Source organism: Rhinopithecus bieti, unplaced genomic scaffold (genome assembly GCF_001698545.2).
Source record: "Rhinopithecus bieti isolate Rb0 unplaced genomic scaffold, ASM169854v2 scaffold_26504, whole genome shotgun sequence".
In the NCBI taxonomy this organism is placed as follows: Eukaryota; Metazoa; Chordata; class Mammalia; order Primates; family Cercopithecidae; genus Rhinopithecus; species Rhinopithecus bieti.
Window position 1 is genome coordinate 2,240,032 of NW_016812891.1, and position 10,711 is coordinate 2,250,742.

A 10,711-nucleotide genomic window follows, 5' to 3' on the forward strand; every position below is an offset into this window, starting at 1 on the left:
AACGTGAATTTTTTTTTTTTTTTTTTTTTTTGAGACGGAGTCTCGCTCTGTCCCCCCGGCTGGAGTGCAGTGGCGCGATCTCAGCTCACTGCAAGCTCCGCCTCTCGGGTTCACGCCATTCTCCTGCCTCAGCCTCCCGAGTAGCTGGGACTACAGGTGTCTGCCACCACGCCCGACTAATTTTTGTATTTTTAGTAGAGACGGAGTTTCACCATATTGGTGAGGCTGATCCTGAACCCCTGACCTTGTGATCCACCCACCTCGGCCTCGCAAAGTGCTGGGATTACAGGCGTGAGCCACCGCGCACGGCCAGCAAGGGCCATTTTTTGACTTCAAGAAACTTCTGAATTCTTACCTGTTTCTTTCTCTGCTTTCCTAGGGACTAGATTCTGATTGACTTAGATATTTAGTCCACCAATTAGTGCTGATGGTGTTGAGTGACAGCCTCGGTCTTGCTTTGAAAAGGCACCTTCCCTTCTAAACTCTCCTTGCCTAGGAGTTTGAACTTCTTTAACTTTTGTCGGTGTGTCCATTATCCAAGGTATCACACCACAGCCTGCAAGTAAAAATCTCCGTTGCTCAGTTTTATATGCACTACTTAATGGAAAGCAAATGATCTGAATTAAATGCCATTGCCACCAAATAAAATACCTGTCCTGTCTGATACGGGAGCTTTCCTGGCAGAAGTTAGATTACATCCTGATCAAATATGGGGAGATTCTGTCATTTGTTTTTCTTCTTTTCAAAAGTGCTGCATTAACTTCCACAAACTCATGATGACCAATAATAGGGAATAATACAACCCCAGACAGGAAAGAGAGAGTTTCGTGATGACAGAGGGTATTATGAAGGATGCAAGTCAAGACCTCGCCATCTCACAAGCGAGGGAGTATGACTTAGGCGGCCTAAATAAAATGACTGCCTATATTAGTGATATTAACCAACTTGAGTGAAAAATGTATTCAATTAATCCACACTAGATATCAAACTGAAAGTAAATAATGAATCTCGCGAGTCTCGTTTGGTCACCAAACTTGTTACCAATTCAAACTGATGGTATGTGTACATCCTTTTTCCCTTTGGGTGTGTATGTGAGCATTCCTTAGTGTTCATGTGAGTGTTCTTTCATTTTTATTTCATATGTGAAATGCTTGGAATTCTCGGGCAGAAACTGCAAAGGAAAAGATTACATTTGTCAAACACCACGATTTTCATAAAGAAGGCTACAAATCACTTTTAAATAGGAACTTGAGATTGTCTAACTAAATCAATTATATTAATATACTGTACTGCTTAGGGGGGCACCTATTTAGGCCTATTATTTCCCCTGCCGCCCCTTTCATTAACATTAGACATTAAATATTTAAAATTAATTTGCTAAAATTATAATGTTCAATGTTTTAAATAAAATGAGTAGTCAATATTTAAATATTTTGTCTTGAAATGAGAAATCAAATATGTGCTTATACAGAGTTACTTACTTTATTGATAAAATGACCACATCATCAGCTAAAACAATACATTAAAGTATCGCGGAGACAGCTGACCATCTTTCCTGTTCAATTAAGACCAACACCAAGCTAAACATGCTCATGTTACTCCTTGATTTGTCCCAGAGCAAGACCTGTGTTTATGTACTCCCCTGCCCTTCCGTTTTAGGAAATACCTGCTGGTACCTCCCATGAAGGAATTCCAGGTTCCTGCTTCCCCAGGCATCTGGATCGTCTCCTCTGTGGCTGTGGTGCCTGAGGAGGCCAGCACACCTTGACCTCTGAAGGGCTGCAGCCTTTGAACAGTGACCCAGCATCTGGGCTGTCTCAGAGGCCCCGCTGGGCTAAGAACTGAAGTCACTTTTCACTAATAAACATAAATCCAGCTTTAAAATCATTTCAGTTTTATTTATTTGTTTTAATACACATATTTTTGGAATAATGCAAATAGAAGAATAATCTTGTAATTGTGCATTCTGTAAGTATTAGCTATTTTGAAAATAAAACATGATTTTATAAGTTAATCAATATTCTTGCTTGACCTACTTTCATAGAGAACGTCAATGTAAACAGGAATGTATATGCATGTATATAATGTGGAAAAGTACATAGGGTACAGAAACACATATACCACCCTAAATTTTGTATGCAAAGAGATATTCAGCTATCTATCCATCTTTTGACAATCTGGACATAGAGCTACGCAGGAGGGTATTTATTCCTCTGCAGCCATAAACAATGTTGTTTACATCCCCAGAATCAGGAAGCTAGAATACTGTCTTTTGGAACACAGTAAGTGCCTGATAAATATTTTCAAATCAAATTCTTATTTTATGTAATTTTAAAAAGAAAGAGAGAAACTGAGGACTGAGGTCAGTCTTCTTGGGTGGTTTGTCCCAAAAGCTGTTGGTCTAAGGACCTGAGGTAGACTTTTTGCATCTAGCATGTGGGTCCAGGAAGCAGAGGAAGCCAGTCACAGTAGGAAGAAAGAGAAACAGACCTGATGGGCAGCTCCTTTTCAATCTCTGTTCCTGAAATCTACATTACAGTCCTGACTCCTATAATCTTAAAAGGATATTCCATATATTTTGCTGAAGATATATTTTTATTAATTTTAAGGAAGGGAATTATAAATTAGTTAATTCACATGTTGCACACACACACACACACGAAATTTTAAAAAAGAATTAGAAGTGTTCGCATCACAAATAAAATGAAGCAAAATTATTTCAAAAATTAAAAATAGAAGAGCCAAATAATATGAAGGTCTGAGAATAAACAAAATTATTATTCCAGAAAAAAATTAAGAAAATCCCCAGCAATCACCCCTGAGCTTCCTAGAAGTCAAAGAGGAAAATAGTCTACAGAATACCCATTGTTAATTGAAACTAAACACTGAAATTCAACCTAAAAAGACAAAAACGTAAACTTTGAAGGGAGCTATGTGGTCATTATTATAAATAACACTAGCTAATTTAATATATTATACATTCACAGTATGTATTTATATATAGCATATAGTATATATTTATGTATGTATGTGTATATATACATATATACATACATAATACGTACACATACCTTGACCCTTGACTAAATACTTAACTAAATGGCATACAGTTAAAATGTATTTCTAAAAGAAAAAAAAAGAAAGAAATATTAGCATCAAATAACCCAAAAGTGTAGTTAGTTTATTATTTATATGTGGGATCAGCCTAAAGGATTTTTAACGTGATGATTTAACCTGCTTAAAAGCTAGAACCAGATTTATAATTTTCTTCTAGTAAACAATAACCTTTCTTGTCTTTATGCTATCTTTCTGGATTTTATTTTCCCTTATTGCCTGCTTTTCCCATCTACTTACTTCAAAATACATTTTACCTTGTTATGCTTTCCATGTTCATAAACCTGGGGTAAATTCTTTCTGGAGTTAAATGGACTATACATACCTATGTCCTTACATATGTGCATACAGAGACTGGCAGAGAAAGCAAAACCCTCTGAATTCATCTCCACTTGGCTTCCTTGTTAGACTAACCAATGTTCTCCATTTCTTCTGTAAACCTTTTGGCTTTTGCCCAGGGCACATTAAAATTCTATTGGAAAGTGACTTTGCACTATGCTAGTATGTTATTTGTCTCCAGTAATAATACAAACTTAAATCAGTTGTGTTTGTTCTAAAGCTGGTTTCCTCCTGTACTGCTTGTTAGTTTAATAACCAATTTAATTAAATTGTATTTATCTTTGTGAAATTATATTCACCCTAGTTAATTAAGTTGCATTTATCCTTATGAATATATCCTTGTAAAAACAGATTACATCTTCAAAAAATTAATTTCTGACTTCATAGGATTGATACAAGAATCTTGCTTTAAAAAAACGTAAAATTTTCTAAATATATCCAAAATCTAGCTCTTTCTCAGCAGCTTCACTGGTACCATCCTGATTTAAGCCATTATTTTTCATTTTTCCTCTGGATTATTGAAATAACTTGCTCATTGACAGTCCTGTTCCTCTTTTCTTTTCTTTTCTTTTCTTTTCTTTTCTTTTCTTTTTTTTCCTTTTGAGCCTATTCTCAAGAAAACTGCCAGGGTCTTTGTACTGGCTGATGCTCTTCCTGGAAGACTCTTCCCTCAGATGTTTATGTAGCTAATTTACTGTTTTTTTTGTTTTTTTTTTTTTTTTTTGGTTTGTTTGTTTTGACAGAGACTCACCCTGTTGCCCAGGCTAGAGTGCAATGGCACTATCTCAGCTCACTGCAACCTCCACCTCCCAGGTTCAGGCAATTCTCCTGCTTCAGCCTCCCAAGTAGCTGGGACTACAGGCACCTGCCACCACACCTGGCTAATTTTTTATTTTATTTTATTTTTAGTAGAGACGAGGTTTCACCATGTTGGTCAGGCTGGTATTGAACTCCTGATCTCAAATGATCCACCAGCCTCGGCCTCCAAAAGTCCTGGGACTAAAGGCATGAGCCACCGTGCCTGACCTCATTTAAGTCTTTATTCAAATGCCATCTTCTCTTAATATAGAGGCCAGCCAACTCTGACCTCTCAAGTGGGACCACAAATTCACACATTTCTAGTTCCGTTTACACTGCTTTTCCTTTTCCTAGAGCACTTTCCACTTCTGTATACTACATTATTTATTTATTAATTTATTAAATTCATTGTACCCATGAGGCAGGCAGAATATAATCTCCATTACAGCATTCTGTTTTCTAATCTGCCCCCAAGTGCCTGGGGCAAAATAGACTCTAAATGTTAGTTGAATTAATGAATAAAATCAAATGTGAACAAGATAGCTATAAAATGTAGGTAGCAAATGAGTTGGTGAGTACTAAATCGACTTTTGAAAACCAAGTATCTCTCTTTACCATCAATAACTAATTAGAAAAACAGTTTAAAAAATAATTGTTTACAATAGCCACAATATTATAAGGAATTAGCTTAACCAAGAGTCTAAAACACTTCCAGGAATAAAATTTCAACATTTCAAAAAAAGAAAAAAGATAATCTGAAAAAAGATGTTTATATCAATTATTCTTGTCTATTACTTTGTAAACTCAATGCAATCCAATATAAATTATATTTGAATATTTGAGAAAATTAGCATTCTACAATACATGAGGGAATAATAAGGGAGCATGGATAGATACCAGACTTCAAAAGAAGATTAAATGTTGAGATTTACCTTACCAAATACTTTGCAACAGACCACTGCATCAATGGTACAGAATAGAGAATTGAGAGAAGACTCTTAATTTATTGTACAGTTGGCGCTTCAAATTAATAGGGAGAAACAGATTGTTTAGAAAATGAAATTTGAAAAATGGGTTCATTATACAGAGAAAAAGAAAATTTTATTTCTACCTACCACAACATGTAATGTGGATTCCAGGTAGATTAAACACTTAAGGTTGAAGGTAAAACTAAATATTTAACAGAACAAAAAATAGATAATATCTGTGTAATCTAAGGGAAGGAAAATGTTCTCAAAACTTCAAAAGCCTATACCATAAAACAAAAAGAATAAAATAATGTGATTACATAAAAAAATAAGGAATTCTGGTTAATGAAGATTTCCATGAAGAAGCAGGTTGATATGTAAATATGGAAAATATTTTTTTCGATGTCTAAAACCGACAGGACTAATCTCTAGAATAAAACAAAAATGTCTTTGTATTAACTGGAAAAATACAGGCTCTTCAAATGAAAATGGGCAAAGATGTGAACAGTCCATTTACAGAAGATTATCAAATATATGAAGCTATACCCTGACTGACTAGTAAAAGGATAAATGCAGTTGAAAACAACAATCAGATCCATTTGACTTAATCACCAATGATAAGTTGAGTCATGGTGATATTATGTATCCCCTAACACGACATAGTAAGAAGAGAATGTTGTCTCTATTATATACTTCTCAAATCTGAAACCAAGGTCTAATCAGGAAAAACACATCAGAGAAGCCTAAATTAAGGCCATTTTACAAAATGAAGACCTGTTCAGCAGTCTTCAAAAGTCTCAAAGTCATGAAAAACAAGGAATGACTGAGAAATTATCACAGATAGGAGGAAGCTAACGAGATTCAATAACTAACTGCAATGTAATATTCCAAAGTGAATCTTGCAATAGAAAAAGGACCTACAAGGAGAAATGTGAGATCTAAATAAAATCTGTAGTTTACCTAATAGTATTGGGCTGATGTTGATCCCTTAGTTTCGGCAAATGTATCATGGCTATGTTAATGTTAAGGACGCTGGATGAAGGGTACATAGAAACTTTCTGTACTGTCTTCACAACTTTCATGTAAATCTAAAATAATTTCAAAACATAAAAGATTTTTAAAAATAAAAAAATCAATATCCCTTTACATTTCTAAGGCTGAAAAACTTAGATCACTGGAAAATGTGAAGTATTGGAGAAGTTGTGCAAATACAGAAACTCTTACGCATTAGTAATGGCATTGTAGACTACTGCAGATATTCTGGAGATAAATATGTCATATGCCATGAGCCAACAATTTCTCTCCTGAATATTTACATCAAAGAAATTCTCACACCAAAGTGAGACGTATGTGATATGCATGTATATCACAATATATCAGTATTTTTTGTAGCGGTGAGTGCTCATTATGGAAAACTGAATATACGAAATACAATGGATTCATATCAAGGAATATCATGTAGTGTTAGAAGTAGTAGATAAATTGCACAGAAAGCAACATGGAGGGCTGTTGAAAATATAGTGCTCAATGAAAGTAGACATGAAATTAGATATACTGTAATTTATACTCCATTTATAATACAGCACACAAAATACTACAAATTGTACAAGAATATATACAATTCAAATTTTACACACTTAAACATATTGGAATGGTTGCCATCCTGCTAAACACATTGGAATGGAAAAGAACTCAAGATTAGGGAATAGGTATTCATGCCAATCAATCAAGCGATAAATTGCAAACCCATGATAATGGGCCACAAAGTAAGTAGTATGACTTACTCAACTTGCTATACCAAAAACTTTTTTAAAGTAGCAAAATCTAGGATAGTATGCTCAGATTACTTAGCAAATATCCTTGGCTTTATTTTGTTTTGTTTTCATTTTAAAGAATCTGAAACGGGATACCAGAGAATCTACCACAGATTCAGTTTTCCAAGGAAAGATGACCTCAGACTCCATTCAAAGGGCTCATACTTGACAATATCACCTTGACCTTACACCTAAAGTTTGATGGATAAGTTTGGTTTTAGATTAAAATATGTATTTTAAGTTAAAATTGTAAATTATATATGTATTTTTTAATGAACCCCAATTTTACCTGTATATTTCAATGGACTAAACAGGTTAAATTATAAAATAGATTTAGTGCTCCCCGTCTGCATGCTAGAAGAAATCTGCTTCAGATTAGAAGTTTATTTTTGTCCTAATTAGTATTTAGTTTCCCCCACACCCCACACCCACAGCAATTGATTAACAGTTTGATTATTTTTTCCTTTTTTTTTTCTTTTTTTTGAGAAAGAGTCTCACTCTGTTGTCCAGAGTGCAGTGGAGTGCTGTGGTGCAATCTCGGCTCACTGCAACTTCTAACTCCCGGGTTCAAGCAATTCTCATGCCTCAGCCTCCCAAGTACCTGGGACAACAGGCGTGAGCCACTGCGCCCAGCCTAAACTTTCTTCTAAGGAGGGTCTTAGAATGTAAATAATAAGGTCATGTCCTCAGAATAGGGAAAGACACCATTCTTCTTTCTGTTGGCTCTGATAACAGGACTAGTATACATTTTTATCACAAACAGAATCTAGTCGAATAATGGCTTCATGAATTAATATATTCCTATACAAATGCAAACATTTTTCACTTACCCAATGGCAAAGACATTTTAAATTAGCAAATGATTCCAGGTTTATTTATTCAAAGAAAATACAACTAGTGAACATTTTAGTTTATCTTCATTGTGTTTTCCATTAGGGAATAGGCACTATTTAGCTATAGCATATGTGCTAGTTAATCCGTTCCCAAGGTATTTATTACTGTTGTGTGGAAAGACATAAATTATAAATCAAAAATTCATCTGAACATAATTCTATCATTATCTTGAAGTCAACATGAAAGAGATGCTAATCGAATTTGTTTAAATACTGACAAGTTAACTGCATTTTAAAAAATATTTATTTATGCCATATAGGATTCTAATCTGTGTAATATTAGACTTTTTTGTTTTTATTATTTTGCCTAATTTTTAAAACCTGAATTGCTTCTTTATAAGCATTTCATTTGTACAGGTTACCATTTTGGTAGTTCAACAGTAATTAATGGTTAACATAATTAACCTAAATGCATATTATAGGATTTTCACCCTGTAATTACATTGCCTAATTAAGAAATTATGATGAAGAATAAAATGATTATGAAAGGTGATGACTTTAAATAAAATCTATCCTAAAGTATTCTTTGTTTACTTAGTAAAGCATGTGATTAGCAAAATTACATAGTACTCTGCTCTTCCTAGTTAGGTATTTTTGAAGGAAAGCAAATAACATGCATTCAGCACTGATTTTTCCCTTCCAAAGTTGGGAAGAACCCACTCCCCCCTAGAAAATGGAAGGGACTCAATCTTATTCTCAACTGTTTCACAAGAAAGTACAAATGGGAAAGAACAAGACTACTCACCAGAAAGTAACATTGAAGTTTTGGTGAAGTTGTACTTACTTTTTCTCTTTTGATTCCAGGAGTCAACATGTAACTAAGGCTCCTAGAATTAAATTCTAAATCACATTATTGAGTGTGAAGAACAGAGAATAATTTGCTATTAATAATTTACCTTCCCTCCTGTATAAGGAGTCTCTCAACTCCTGACTGCTTCCCCTACCTCAGGCAACATCAGCATAGTGTGGTCACAAGTGAGGTCATGACCACATCCCCCTTCCCAGCCTGCACTTCCACAGGGAGGCCCATACAGAGGCCTACTCCTCTTGCAGAAAAGCTTACCGGGCTTACATTTATTTGACAGTAATGTTCAATGTCACCAGTTTGTTTGAGAATCCAGTAAGAAGGTATTTATAAAGTACTTTGGAGCTGTAAAAGGTTAGAAAACCTAAGGATTTTTGTTGTTTTCATTACAGTCCACAGCGGCCATATGATGAGATTAACTGCATTTTCAATCCACCCTCTCTTCCAAACTATGGACATTTTCACAAATGTTTGCTGTGTTGAAAAGTCCCTCCTCCCCCAAATACCCCACCTAGAGAATTTACATGTTCCCTCCTTTGTCCTATCATAACACATTGTACATTTCTCATTATGCATTAGCCTGTTGTGGAGATGTGGGTCTTCTTCACTAGGTTGAGGGCAGAGGTCACATATTTCATTTCTCTTCCCTGGTACCCATTAAAGTGCCTCTTATATAGTGAGTATCCAATTTATGTTTGTTTAATATATAAATTAATTAATAAATAATAAATTATGATATTCTTGGATGGCAGAGCAACATTCTATATCCAACCTACTAGCAAATTTACAACCAGAGTTATCCAAAAGTCATAAAAATAATGAGAAAACAAAATGTATTCCTGCTACACAAAAGAAACTTGTTGACCTTAGGAAAAACAATATTTTGAAATTTCAAGTAAACTAAATTTCCATGACCATAGTACAAAATCTAGCCACAGCTTCTAAATAAAATTACAAATAAAAGGCTTCATAGGAAATAGACACACACACACACACACACACACACACACACACACACATGCACTCCATGCACATCAGTTTTATTTTACCTTTTAATGAAATTAATAAAAGATGTTGTTACTGTATTTATTCTTTCCAGCACCTCTAATCTTGAGTAATCTACAGTGGCACAGAAAGTATTTTGGGACATACATGAATGTAATCATTACGATGTTAATGTATCACAGTTGTTACAGATCCAAAGCATCTGAGGTTTGTGGAAATTGTTAAGTAGGAATCAGATGATTAACCGACAAGAGGCAAGTCCAGCTTGGGGAGCCATTGAAATCATCTATAGTCACTTTAAAAAAATTTTTTTAAACTCAATCCTTGAGACCTAATTCTCATAATGCCAACATAATTAAGTTCAATTCACTGGGGAGAATCCTTTTTCTAATCTCTTAAATTCTAGTACATTTCTTTAAAAATTTTCTACAACATAAATAGCTCATCTTGCATTAACTGAAGGAAACCATCTTCAAAACAGAACTTCCTTTGGTAAGTGCATTTTCCAACTTTTCCAAAATTTGGATGCCATTTGCAGTTAATCAAAACCTTTGCATCTTGTTCCTTTATTAGCCTGTTCAGAAAAATAAATGCTATAGGCAGACGTTATGACTTAGTGATGCTGTCTAAATGTTCAGTTCTCAAAGGCATTCTGCATTGCAACCACTGTTGCTCTCCAGCAGCAAAGCCCCAGAATGTTGACTTAGGGAAAACAGCCCATGAAACCTGTGAATTGCTATCTTTGACTTTTGGCGAAAGCAGCGTTAAAAGACTAATAAATAAATAGAAACAGTCTAAACATTCCCTTGTTTGAATAGTTACACATGTAAATGTTGTTAGTCTTTGGTGAAACTGCCAAATCAAACTTTGCTTTATTAACTAATTTAGGGGTTTTTATCCAAAACGACTCCCCTGTGGAGTATAAAAGATAATTTTTTTTTTTTTTTTTTTTTTTTTTTTTTTTTTTTTTTTTTT

The 10,711-nt window shown here is 34.5% G+C and overlaps 1 pseudogene; it reads left to right on the plus strand.

Moving 5' to 3' along the window:
* LOC108512039 (suppressor of cytokine signaling 5-like) overlaps nucleotides 1-10,711 on the plus strand; it is a 15,210-nt pseudogene that overhangs the window by 1,370 nt on the left and 3,129 nt on the right.